At 42.6% G+C, this 13,715-nt stretch overlaps 1 long non-coding RNA gene across 1 annotated transcript in view; it reads left to right on the forward strand.

Annotated features, from left to right (window-relative positions):
- Positions 1–2,417: 2,417 nt before the first annotated feature.
- Positions 2,418–13,715, forward strand: part of LOC128414394 (uncharacterized) — a 47,479-nt gene continuing 36,181 nt past the window's right edge. Inside the window, exon 1 of the long non-coding RNA XR_008330651.1 lies at positions 2,418–2,542. This is a non-coding gene — a long non-coding RNA (uncharacterized LOC128414394). The remainder of the gene's footprint in view (positions 2,543–13,715) is intronic.

Genomic DNA, 13,715 nt, shown 5'->3' on the forward strand with positions numbered 1-13,715 from the left:
TATGTTGAGTAAATTCCCAGGCTCACTTACATAAGCCATGTTCAGTAGCCACCAATTTCCATGAATAAGAAGGATTTGCAGAGTTTCACCCACACATTATTTGCTCATTAACTCAACTCATTCTCATGTCACAAAAATTGGGAGCTTCAGACCAGTCTGCAATTGTTCACATCATCACTTGTCTGAGTCAGATGTGTTTATGTTGTTGCCACCCTGTGGCTAAAAGGGAAAGATGGTTTCTTTAGGAAAGTTGGAACTGAGCATGTTTGAGTTTGTACTTTTGGGGTGTGGTTCTTCTAAGATGTTCTTCATGGAGAAAGAACCAAGAGACAAAACCAGGGACTGCTTCATCTTCCTGGCAAAACCTAGTTTTCAGAGTTCAGGGGGGTTCGTATTCTGAGTTTTCCAATTGTGCAATGCTCACACTGTAAACAGATGACATTACCTCTGCTGACATGCTGTGTCTTACTTCATAAATGATATAAGCAAAGCCAAGAGTTGTTCTCAACTCTTCCAACTGGAAAGTACTTTGGCAAAAACATTACTCGTGATGCTGTCAGAACTCATTGCTTTTGAGTTTCCCAGAAGCATCTGGCTGGTCACTTTGGGAAGAGAATGCTGGACTTCAGACTTTGGTCTCAGCCAGCAAAGCTCTCCTTACGTGCTTATGCTCAGTTTACCATTGTTGCTGTTCAATAAAGGCTGCAGCCTTCAGCTGTGTCTCAGTTCTCACGATGGATAGCAGACAGGGAACCTCTGCATTTGCTTCTGATCTCAGCAGCTTTCACGATGTAGCCCTGTCAATTTTGAATTTTCTCTGTTTCTTGTTTTTCCAAGTTCAGTTCACCACATTTTCACATCAGTTTGCAGTTTTTAAAATAAAACAACACCTTCACCAGCATTTTAGAGTGCCTCCTTCCTCTAGAGCAGGAGTCTGCAGGAGACCAAAGGCCAGAGTATTTATCATTTGGCAGTGATGTGCTAACAAAACTGGGACAGGCTGTATAAAGGAGACAGAGAGCATGGCTGATTTCTGTTGTGGACTGAAGGCTGTTGTGCCTATGGGAGAGGCAAGAGACCCACTTGGAGTGTAATGCTGTGAACCTCTCCACAGTAGGCTCAAGTTGTGTATCTGTGTAAATAAACCATGTATCATAAAATCACCCCAGTCTCTGTTGTGCCTCATTTCCAAATGGAAACGGAAACCCTGGGTAAGTGCCTGTAACCCCTGGAATATCAGACCACTGTGGAGATTGGGGTGGTGTGTAACAACACACACACACACTTCTCTCACTTGATTTTTTGTAATGATCTAAAAAGCAGGTAACATGGAGATTTTACTCAGCTAGTGGACGACTCATCTGGGGTCCAACAGTGAGAGGAGTGTGTCTTCATTGTGTTTGACTGGAGTTCGATAATATTGTATTGATAGAGCCATCAAAGGGAGGGATGTTTTTAACATTTCATGAAGCCAGGCACTCACTGAGATGAAAGACAGCTGCCAGCCTGAAGCTGAGGGAGTATACCCTTACGAACAATGGACGGAGGCTAAATGTGTTGATCAATGCTTGTCATTTAACTGGTTTGTCTGAACCTATTAGCCTTTCAGAATTACACTTTCAGAAGGAGGGAACCACCTTTCCCTCTCTCATCAGAGGAGGAAAAAAGAATTTTCAAAGAGGCATAACACTTCTCTTCCATTAGGAAACAATCAGGGGAGATACTCTAGAAGGGGAAAGTGACTAACAGCCTCTTACTATATTCAGGCTGAATACAGATGATATTCTACCAAATGACAGCTTACCACAGTGTACATTTGAAAGCTGTCTGTATTGACCTACAAAGTGATGAAATGAATCTTTGCACTCCCTTGCTTTTCTTGGTTCCTTGGGGTGTGTACTGGGGAAAAAAATAAACATATTTGATTCAGATTCTGCTTTGGAACTTTGACCAGGAGGTTGATTTGCTTCAAGCCACTTTGGGGCAACACCTGCTCTGCCTGTAATATGAAAACCTGAAGCTTCAGGTGCCTCTCCATTGAGTATAATAGGGAAATGCAACAAATAGCTGTAACACAGCATAGCGTGTGAGCTGTATTTGTAGCCAGAATTATTTCAATTTTCATTAAAAAAACAAACAAACCATAGATGATCCCTGCATGCTCACGATTCCTTGGTAATAACAAATGTACCGCCAATCAGAAGCGTACCTCAGGGCTGGAATACTACCTCCGGTCTGAAAAGCAACAAACATAAATGAATGAATGTCCTGTGGCCTCAGACAAAAAGCAGTGACCCTGAACTTTCAAAAGTGGAAGTGATATATGAGGGGGCACCACAGTGCATGGCGGACTTACTTAATGTTTCTTCTTCTTCTTCTTCTTCTTCTTCTTCTTCTTCTTCTTTTGCCTCTAGCCCTGTTCCAGGAAGACCACATTGCCATTTTCAGCTTTGCTATGCAATTTCCTACACCGGGAAGAGCTTTGTGTTGCCACCTCCGGGGTGCAGAGCTTAATCAGCTCAGGATTTATTGAAGCGGAGAGGTGAGTGATAGTATCTTCGCAAGTTTGCTGTGCAGTGCTCCAGCCTTTGGAATTTATGAACGAGCGGCAAAAAAGTCAAAATATATCAGCTGGCCTGAGTGAAATAAGCTCGTGTGCATATACACAAAAGAGAGGTATTATCACAAGCAGAGAGGAAGGGGAAGGATTTACATGTCTGTTTGGAAGCCTCTGTTTGGAAGTGCACATCAACATGTTCTAAGGTGGTTAGAAAGGTTTTTTGTTCTTTTTAAAATAAAAAAGCGAATGCAAGGGAGGTGTGGGGAGATATAGTCCAGCTGCAACACATCTGGGAATCAAACAGAGGGAATTCTGCTTCCCTCTCTGCCTGGCACCATCAGCTAGATCCCATATTAAAAATGCTATAATTATATATTACAGTAAATATTATACATACTTTAGTTGGAATCTTAATAATACAGAAACCATACAGCAGTTGCCCACAAAGACCTAAATGTTTAAGTACTTTGCTTAAGGCGTGAACAATGCAATTGGTAACCTCACTGAGTCCAGAGAGAAAACTAGGCAATTCTTGCTTTCAGGGCTGCCTCCAGGTTAATAGGAACCCATGGGTACAGGGTATCAATTGGTGCCTTACCCTTCCCTTTCCTTCTCAAAGCACATTCATCCCTCTTGTCTTCAGCAATCATTACCAGCCAGCAACTGTAAAAGGGGTGCACACTGAACATGGATTTAAGCTATCATTCTCACTGACTATATTTTTGACTCTCATTGCCATTCAACACCCACCTTATTCTCACTTGTATACTTATGAACCAAGATTTCATGTGTCTTATCAGTAGGCCTGAGTCCATGAAAATCTCTGTCATAACAAAACTATTCACCTTTAATGGTGTATTTCATAGGAATTAAAGAAACCTTGGCCCAGGAATTTATTCTGAACACAATGCATTCTCATTTGTTAGGTGAGAGTTTGCATAATGAGTCAACTATTTCCATTGATTCATATGGAGAATTTTGTAATGAGTTCCTGACCATGGAATTTTGGCCCCCAAATGATGAAAAAACCAGGAAAGCCTTTTGAAACATTGCAAAAAGGCAAACAAAGGAGGAAAAAAATACCTTCTTGTTTGTTCAATCTCTCCCCTTCCTCCCTTGCTCTCCCTCCCGTCATGGTTTCTGGCAAAACGGCTACCATGAATCCAAAAAACACAAAAAGTAAGGCTTGTTTAAGGCTGCTTATTTGTATACAGGTTTGGCTGTTTGGATATCTGAATGTGTGGTGTGCATAGCAAGGTTTGGGTATTAACTACTTGTGTTTGGATAAGTGAATTTTCGTATAATGTGCATTTGGATAGCAGGACGTGAATAGAGCATAGTCTTTCCACACAGAAATCTACTCCCAGCCAGCCAAAGCTTTATATTTCAGCAATATAAAGCTGGACCAGAGGGAGATTTTTTTCATTGATCATATTCTTACACTATTGGGAGTCAGAAAATTTCAAATAAATTAGTCCCTTCAAACTCCAATTGAATTATTCTGCCAGTAAGCCTCATTAAGAACATAAGAAGAGCATGTTGGGTCAGGTCAATGGCCCATCTAGTCCAGCATCCTGTTCTCGCAGTGGCCAACCAGATGCCTGTGGGAATTCAATAGCACTTCTGAGTAAATATGGTTAGGATGATGCTATAAAATCTGAGCAGTGAAGCTTAACTGGTTTGTGGATAAAGCATTTGGTTGCCCTCCATTTCAATCCCATTTGAGTTGAATAGATTGGTACCCCCACATCCACAAATTCTTTAAGCTTTCAAAACAGGCACTGTATACAGTAGTACCTCAGGTTAAGAACTTAATTCGTTCTGGCGGTCCATTCTTAACCTGAAACTGTTCTTAACCTTAAGTACCACTTTAGCTAATGGGGCCTCCCACTGCTGCTGTGCCGCAGCCGTGCAATTTCTGTTCTCATCCTGAAGCAAAGTTCTTAACCCGAGGTACTATTTCTGTGTTAGCAGAGTCTGTAACCTGAAGCCTCTGTAACCCGAGGTACCACTGTATTTAAAGGAAATCCATGCCAAATGCCTGAGTCAGGTGTGTACAGCCAGCTTTCATCTGCAGATATTTCTCTCCACAAAACCACATTGTTAGAGTCAATGAAATTATGCAACAGCCTCAAGTATTCTTAGATATAAATATTTTAATCACTTCTGGGGGTGGGGGAAATCGCTTTTAGAAACACAGAATATATTGGTTGTTCGCCAGGCTATGTCAGCCAATTTAACCAGAATGAGGAAGGAACCTCATTAAGCAGTTTGGGAAGAGGGGTAGAATAATAACAGAAGATGACCTTGTGCAGAGAATAATCTCTTAATATGATCTTTTTCATGGGGGTGAGGTGAGGATTGCCAAAGAACACTGCTCAAATGATTTCTGAAAATGCAGAAAAGGGGGCAGGTGGAGAAAAAACTACTACACAGTTTTAAAAACCAATTCTCTCTCTCTCTCTCTCTCTCTCTCTCTCTCTCTCTCTCTCACACACACACACACACACACACACACACACACACACACATGTGCATACACATTGCTTGTCTGCTGCTTGTCTCTGCCTTGTTAGATCTCTCAGACCAATCCCCAAGCCCACTCCTTGAACAAAGGAAAGGCGTTTCAGCACTGTAGGAAAACTTGCAGGCCGGAAATGCTAGCACCTTTGAGCCTTTTCCAGGTGGCAGCATGGGAACCAAACCCACAAGAGAACTTGCCTTCACACTTGTTTGGTCCTAGAGAGTAGAGAGGAGAAAAGCCAAAGGGCCCTGTTGATCTCATGGGCCCATGGGCATGGTGATGGGGAAGGTGCGCAAGGAAACAACTTAGAAGCACCGAGAGCCACCTAAGAAGGAGCCAGAAGCAGGTGTGGTGCTGGTGCTGTTGAATGGGAGCTGCAGGCAAACTCTGATCTCATGTGTGGTGGCTATTGGTTCTTACCATCAAAGTACAGTGGATGCTCCTCCATTGGGCAAAGTGGGACATAAACCTTCCCAGATCCAGTCTTTCACTTGTCACACAGTCATTATTAATGTTTCCACTGACTGAGTGGGTTCCTAGATGCTTCTGCCCATTTCCTTTGCTTAGCCAGTCAAAATAATGACTACCAGCAGATGCCACCCCTATTTCCAGAAACTCTCTACTTAGAAATGGCCTACTTAGGGGGATGGATTCTTTTGATCATTTCCCCTCCCCATTTTTCTCTGTAAGAAACCATGGAGGGTGTGTGTGGAATTATGCTACCCCTTCTCAGGAGTTAGGATCGGGACCTGTCTTTTATTTATGTTATTTGGTAAAGTGTCATATTCATTGATGGTGCTATATTAATAATAATAAAAATCAGTGGTGGGAAGAGAGCAGAGGAAGGGAAGGCAGGAAGAGGAGAGGATAAGCAGTGACTGAGAGAGTGTGAGAGAGCAGACAAGTGGGGAAGAGCAAAGATCACAAAGGAAGGTTCCAAGGAATGGTCTGGAATTCACTAAATCCTAAGAGACTGTCTGCAGCAAACTTTCCCTCCCCCTTTGGTCATGCATGTCAGCAACTTTTAGCTGTTATGCAGCACAATATATATGTATGAGTACACAGAAGTTCCATTGTGTTCAGTGGGGCTTATTATCAGGTAAATGCATATATGATTGCAGTCCAAGTTTTACTTGCCTATTTGTTCAACCTTAGTACTAGGACTTAACCCATTTATTTTTTCAAAACCATTTGTAGTGAAACTACTCCCCACCCCAGGAATGTGCTCTTGGGATCCCAGATTGAATTTGCCTAAATGTAAGCTTTAATAGGCCAGCATATTCTGTAAAGTCCTACAGAATAAGTCAGGGGATCTCTTTTATTGGACCAGCAGCAAAAACTGTCTAGACCCTGGTCTTTTAATACCTTGGCACAGCAAGCCTGTCTCCTTTGGCACAGATTTCATATTATCACATTTCCCACAAACTTTACATAGTAGTAAAGACTTAATTTCATTTCCAAATGGAGATTTTGATCTGATAGAGCTATTTAATTATGTTCAGGAAAGTAAGGAAATGGAAATGTTCAAATGTGTGCTGGGCAATTCTTGACTTTTTAACATAATTATCCTACCTTGGGGTCATATCGAGTCACTCCCACAAAGGCTAACTTCCTCTGAAGGGCTATTTGTCACGGCTGCTTGGCTCTTAATCACCTTGTCAGATCAATTGCTGGTCTGCCTGTTCCTTTGATCCTTATGAAGGTTTAGGGCCCCTCCTCCTAGTTTGCTTCATTAAATCTGCTTTGGGGGGGGAACAAGGGGGGGAAGAGCTGAAGTAAACAAACATATTTCTTTTTACTGAACAGGGGTAATGTTTGAAAAATGGAGAGGAAATATGCACTTTCATAAATTGCTCCCCTAAGTCAGAATCTGATCTGAGGCTGCTCTCCATAACCCTCTTACTCTGGAGAAGGCCTGTTTGTCCTATTGGATTAAATGAGTTGGGGAATGCAGGTTTGTGGATGGAGGAGAATCTCATTTGGTCTACATGTGTAAGTGGACCAACCTGATTTGCTCCTCCCAAACTAATAATATACAGATAGGATCATAATTACCTTTGGACTTTGCAGTTCTCTGAACTGTGTAATGCAGTTCATGATTTTAAAAAATACAAAAAGGTGTTAAAATGTGTACTGTAGACTGATCTGGCTCCCCTCTCAAACACAACCACAGAGACTCTTATGTTTGAGGAAGAAAGAAGGCTTTGTCCAGGGCTTGCAATGGTTCAGGTCAGACTATAAGTACAGGTAGCCAAAGATACAACTGGAGGGTTCAAGGATGGACTAGAAATAGGCTGATCCATCCATCCTTACTCTGGGTGAGGGATGGAGAACCTGTGGTCCTCCAGATGTTGTGTGACTGCAGCTTTTTGTCACTAGAGGCCCAGGTGACCTCTTTGGCCAGGAATGCCTTTTACCTGTGGCAGTTTCTGGACCAGGACAACTGGACTGGACAACTCTTCAAATAAATGCTATCTTCAGAAAGAGGACTATCCTAAAGTAGGAGACATGGCTGTCCTCTTCTAGAAGCTGGAAGGGGAACTAAAACTTGAAAAATGATAGCACTCGCTGCTCACACAAATATGATTAAAATATGAAAAGGGATCCCAGAAAGGAAAATTAGTGACAGTGATTTGCCAGCAACAGGCAACAAAATAGGGCTGCTCTTGGTAAACATGTAGTTAGGTCACCACTATTGAAACTACTGCTGCCACCACCACTGCTACTAAACAATTACATAGTTTGTTTTGAGTGTCTGAGTGGCCAAAGTGCTTCATGTTCATTATCTCAGAAGTTGTAGATGTTTGCTGCTTCATGCGGTTAGAGTTGTACTTACCCAGCATTAGAATTTTGCACACAATTAGCATATGGCTTCATCATATCATTGCGTGCCACAGACTTGGCATATTCAACAATCCATTTAAGCAGCCTTTCTGAAAGCAACTTGCTCCAAACAGGCTTAGAGTAGACAGGTGTCATTCCAGATCACACAGAAGAGCTTTGGAATACGTACAAAGGAGAACCTTATGAGGGAACAAATTCTTTGTTTCTGAAGCTGGTCAGAAGCAGGCCTCAGATTCTTCTTTTGCCCTTCTCTCCTCACATCTACTCCAAGGTGACTCTCACAGGTACTTGAGTGTGCTTGGGATATATTTTGTTCTTGAGAATGGGATAAAATCATTTGGTAAATCTGGGCCATTTTGGTACTAATGTTCTCCAATGTGTTAATATTCTTTACAAATGAAAATAGGAAATAATAAGTATGGTTTAAAAAGGAATCTTGGAATTCTTGTGGATTATACATTGTAAGTACTGGTGAGACATACTGCAGTTATCAAAATCTCAATGTATTAGAGCAGGCTTGCCATATATCAGGAATATCCTGATACGCTTTTGGGTGTTAAAATGGCACCAGGGATGAATTTTGCCGAATTGTCAGGGGAAACCCATAGGTATGGCAGTGCAATGGAAAAAGCAGTGTAAACAGCTCCAAAAGATTAAAACCACAAAGCTCAACAATTTGGGTTTGTTCCCCAAAAAAGCTCAATAATTTTGGCATGTTTATAAAAAAGCTCAACAATTTTGGGGTCTCCCTAAAAGAAAGCTCAACAACTTTGTAGGTCTTAGGAATTTTACCTTTTGAAATATGGCAACCCTATATTAGAGACCATTGGAATGATGAGGGAATGCATACAGGACAAGGGTAGTATTTCTATGTGCTATTTCTATATAACTTGATAGAACATCCACACTTTGAGTAATGTGTGCTGTTCTGCTCATTCGGTGTTTTTTTTGTTTTTTTAAAAAGTGTGTAATAAAAGTGGAAAAGGTACAGGTAAGGTCAGTAATATCAGAAGTACAGAGCATCCACAGCTGTGGAAGGATAAAAAAATAACCTTGCAGAAGAACACAGGCTGTGCCCTGAGGCCTCTGCCAGTTTTTGCAACAGCAAGCACAGAATGGTTAGCTTTGTTATGATTACTTCCTTAAATCTCACCGCATAGCAGTGGGAAGTTTCTTCCTAGGAAAACCTCATTTTCCGACCTTGTGGAGACTGCGCTGTAACTCTCCTTACCTCAGTCTGCAGTGCAGACGCAGGTGCGGTGTGGACTGTGGAGGTCAGATGAACATCTGACCCCTGAAAAACGGCCAGTGCAAATGTGCTCTTAGTAGCCTCTCAGCATCGCTCTGCTTTAATGTTGCTTAGATGAGATTCATCCAAGGCTATTGCCTTGCCAGACTTTAATTGCTACGGTTATCTATCTGCTGAGTGATAATAAGAAAAAGAGGCCTTTTAACATTTCACTTCCCCTTGCCTGGAAAAACATGTATCATGGTCACCAGAATTCAGCTGTCAGCATCTTTCACAATACGCAAAGCAATATACTGAGGCTGCGAGTGAGAAATTTTTATTAACTTCCTCCTCCAGCTACATCATTCCTCTACTAAGACATTGCTGCCATGCTGCACAGATAGCTGATGACCTCCTGTTTTTATTTCCTATCCTTTTCTCCATTGCATCAGGCTTTTACAGCAGCCTTCCCCAACCTGATGCCCTCCAGAAGTTTTGGTCTACAACTCCCAGCAGCCCCAGCCAGTGCAAAGGGTGATGGGGATTGTAGTCCAAGCACCGAGTTGGTGTGGTTACATAAGAAAGTGCCTTATGCAGAGTCAGAGCACTGCTCCGTCTTGCCCCACACTGACTTGGCAGCAGCTCTTCAGGGGTTCAGAGGGGAATTTTCTCAGCCCTATCTGGACATGCCATGGACTGAACCTGGGACCATTTGCATGTCTAGCGCATGCTCTCCCGCTAAGCTGCATCCCTTCCCTCTAGGCTACCTAAAAGATCTCTTTTCAAGTGCCACATCTTTAAGTGACAGTTTGCAAATAAAACCTAGAAGCGAAACCTGCAGAGGTACCACAAGGGATGAAATAACAGCTGTTCTTGAAAGGTCCTGCCAACACACCCTTAAGCACCACTTGCTCAGCACAACATGCCTTCATATTGTGAGATAGGGATGGAATAAATCTGAGTTGAAACCATTTCCGTTCTCCCTGAGATGCCCTCAAGTAATGGGTACAACACAAGGAAGGGCCCTCTGTACTCCAATCTGAATGCTATATAATTTAATGTTTTCCCACTAAATGTGCTCTGGAGGCAGAATGGAGAGCTGATGAACTGAAGCACTATTTTGTCCAAAGGCTGCAATCCATAAACCACCTGAAGTGAAATACTTGGATTTAAGCTGATGAGGCCCATTGACTTCAGTCCGTTGGTTCAAATCCAATTACTCTGTTATCTCATGTATGAACTGGATGGATAGCAAATCTATAGCAGAGTGAGAATATCAGCCTAGATCTTCTGATCCTCACCCAAAATCTGCCTAGAAGAGAATTCTGTCATTATTTACAGCACACACAGAGCGTGAGAGAGCTAGTGATGGTGGGGAATACTTGCAGATTCTATTATTTGTGATGATGCTTTAGGATCATGGACACCTATAATGGTGGCAACTGACTGCTTATGCATGCTGAGTGACTGTTACAAACATAGGCACCAATCACTTTGCTTCAGACACATTGGTTGTACTTGGATGCAGTGCTAAACAATAGCTTAACAATAATCTATTGGAATGAGTCCAGGTTCACCATGGGCTTTTGACACAGTCACAAGGAGATTAGAAGCTTTTGCACTAATTCTCAACTAATCACAGTTATTTGCTATATCCAAACCTGGAGAAACTATGGTTAGTTATAACTATAGTTTAGGCCAGGACAAGGGGGAGCTGTAGTTCTCCAGATGTTGCTGGACTTGAATTCCCACTAACCCCAGCCAGCATGGCCATCACTCAGACATGAGGGGAGATGTAATCCAATCCAACAAACACCAGGAGGGCCAAAGGTTCTCCATCTGTGGTCTAGACCCTCGAATATGCAGGTCCCATGACTGCACAGGTCTCATAACATTGCCTTCCAATACTTGGGAGGATGGTGGCAATAGCCATGGTGGGGCAGAGCTATCACAAACATCCTCAAATGCATTTTTACTTAATGCTTAACAGTAACATCTTGAAGAGGCCCAAGCAAGATTTCTCCCTCAAAATACAAGATGAGATCCACTGGGTGCTTTCTGATAGATGAGGGCAAGAAAGCAGCTTGCTGGTCAACGGGGCTTTTCAAGTGGCAAAGAAATGGGTGCACTTGATAAATTGCCAGATAGGTAACTTACCCCTCTGTTCCTATTTTGGAGGGAGCTGCACCACATTGAACAACTATCAACACTCTTGCAGTCTTTGTTAATCTTGAACGTCTCGTGATGCAGCTGGTTTCCCCATTAGACTTCCACGCATGTGGTAGAAGAGCTGTATTAGATAATCATCAGCCACTGTGGACTGTGCAAATTAGTCATACAGCAGTTATGCCATAATAGCTAATTTGGCCCGATTAGCTATTCTCAGTGGAAACACTTATCTGAGTCAACTCCGCTTGCTGTAGCCTGTTTGTGATTTCCTGCTGAACAAGCAAGCTTATTCCCAAAGAAGCTTCCTTTTGGTTGCCATCACTGTAATTGCTATTTTTGTACTCTAAGAGCATACAGAATAGTACATATTAATGACATAGGCAATTTTTCGTATCATGACAGTATAAAAAGTTGCATTGACCTTGTTTAGTTCACGACAGCATAAGCACCAGCATAATCTGCTATGGCCACCTGAGGGCAGCAGGCCAGTTTAGCAGGTGTAGCACATATCTTTGCCCTCCAGCAGAGGGAAACGAAATGATTTCTTCCCGCATCTGCCCTCTGTGTATCACTATGCCCAACAATAGGGCTGGTCCTGGCCAGGAGCACTATGTGTACAACTGATAGAACATGTGTACTGTTTACATAGTACAGATGTTCAGGTCAGCATCTGACCTTGTAGTTTGCAGGTTTTGAGACCCCTGGGTAAATTTGCAAACACCTGTATTCTTGACCTGACATCGGTAAAAAATTATTGGTCCATAATGATGCATCAAAATCAGTACTGATTTTAGTTTGGCTGCCAGAATTTTCAGAGCTAGATTTGGAAGTGCAGGAAGGAACCACAATATTCAGCCCGTGGTCTGTTTCTCTCAAAGATGCAATATACCAGAAAGAAAGAATAGTTAGAGATGACTGCTCTATTCCCCCCTTTGTTACCGCAGCCCCATCCATGCATGCTGCTGTAGTTAAGGGTCTGTCAGCATTTTTATTAGCAACACTCCTCTGGGGGTTTATAACTCAGCATTAAAAATTCTCTCCCGCATAAAACTAGTCATGCAAGGGAACACTTCTTTAAAACTAAACATCAGAGAATTGTATTTAGCTTTTTGAAAGTTACTTTAAAAGCACCTGCAACTTGCTTAGACATTCAGACTCTGTCTTCTCAGACTTTGCATGTCCTTCAGTCTATACCCGTGAGGGTCATAGAGGGTAATAATGGAAAATGATAATGCAGGTCACATTTTTCAAAGGCACTTCTGTGAATTTTGAAAATGGGCTTGCACACATTTTCAAATCTATTTGCAAGCAGGCCTAGCTTGCTGGCTATCACTGGCACTCGTGGCCTCTCACGCTCACAGAGTTTAATAGAGGTGGTAGACACATTGGAGTAGAGAAGAGGCCTCTGTGTAGGCACACATGTTATCTCTCATGTTATCTCTCAGCTTCTTTGTGCAAATACCCAGGGCATCCAAATCATCATTTGGTGAGTGCAGTATCAAGTGATGGCTTGTATGGTGGACATCACAGATCAAACACTACTGATATGACATTTCTTATACAGAGAAGAATGCATTTTCTGTATGAGATTGTGAAGGAACTGAACTGCTTGGTTACATATCTGTGCATCGTATGGAAAAGTATGTCCTACCTGTATGTCTTGCTGCATCTGGCAAGGGGATGCATAGTTTTCTGGTTTGTTCATGTGGAGAATATAGGGTTAATTTGAAGTGTTGGCAAGTGCCTCAAGCATAGGTATCTTCCATGGCTTATCTGCAGAATGGCAGATCTCTTTCTGGGGGTGGGAAATTTAAAGGCTCCAACCTTCCTTGATCCCGTAACCTGAGGGGAGGGGGAAATGATTGACAAGGGGAGTCTATAATAACAGTTCCCATCTTGGAAATTTGCATGATAGTGGGCATTTTGTAGCCTGGGAGGGAGGCTTCAAGGAACAAAGGACTGCTCATGAGTAGAGATTTTACTGAGAACCTGGTGAATCTTAGGGTCATCATTTCAGTTCATGCTGTTCCTGCCCAGTTGAGAAACAAGGTCCAGAGTGTGGCCTGCCACATGCATTGGGTCAGTGACATGTTAGGACAGCCTCGTGGTCATCATGGCAGCCATGAAGTCCTGAACCACCCCACAGTCAGTCACATCAGCATGAATGTTGAAGTCCCTCCCAGATCAGCAGTCTGGGAGCCCTCAACACCATCTCTGAGACTAGCTTTGTCAGCTCAGGCAGGGAAACTGCTGGGCGGTGCCAGGAACAAACACTGTAAAGCCCCAAACTGTACAGAGAACCTGGAGAGAGAGAGAGAGAGAGAGAGAGAGAGAGAGAGAGAGAGAGAGAGAGAGAGATGGAATTTCTGTAGACCACAGCAACTCTCAAG

Source organism: Podarcis raffonei, chromosome 5 (assembly GCF_027172205.1).
Source record: "Podarcis raffonei isolate rPodRaf1 chromosome 5, rPodRaf1.pri, whole genome shotgun sequence".
NCBI lineage: Eukaryota > Metazoa > Chordata > Lepidosauria > Squamata > Lacertidae > Podarcis > Podarcis raffonei.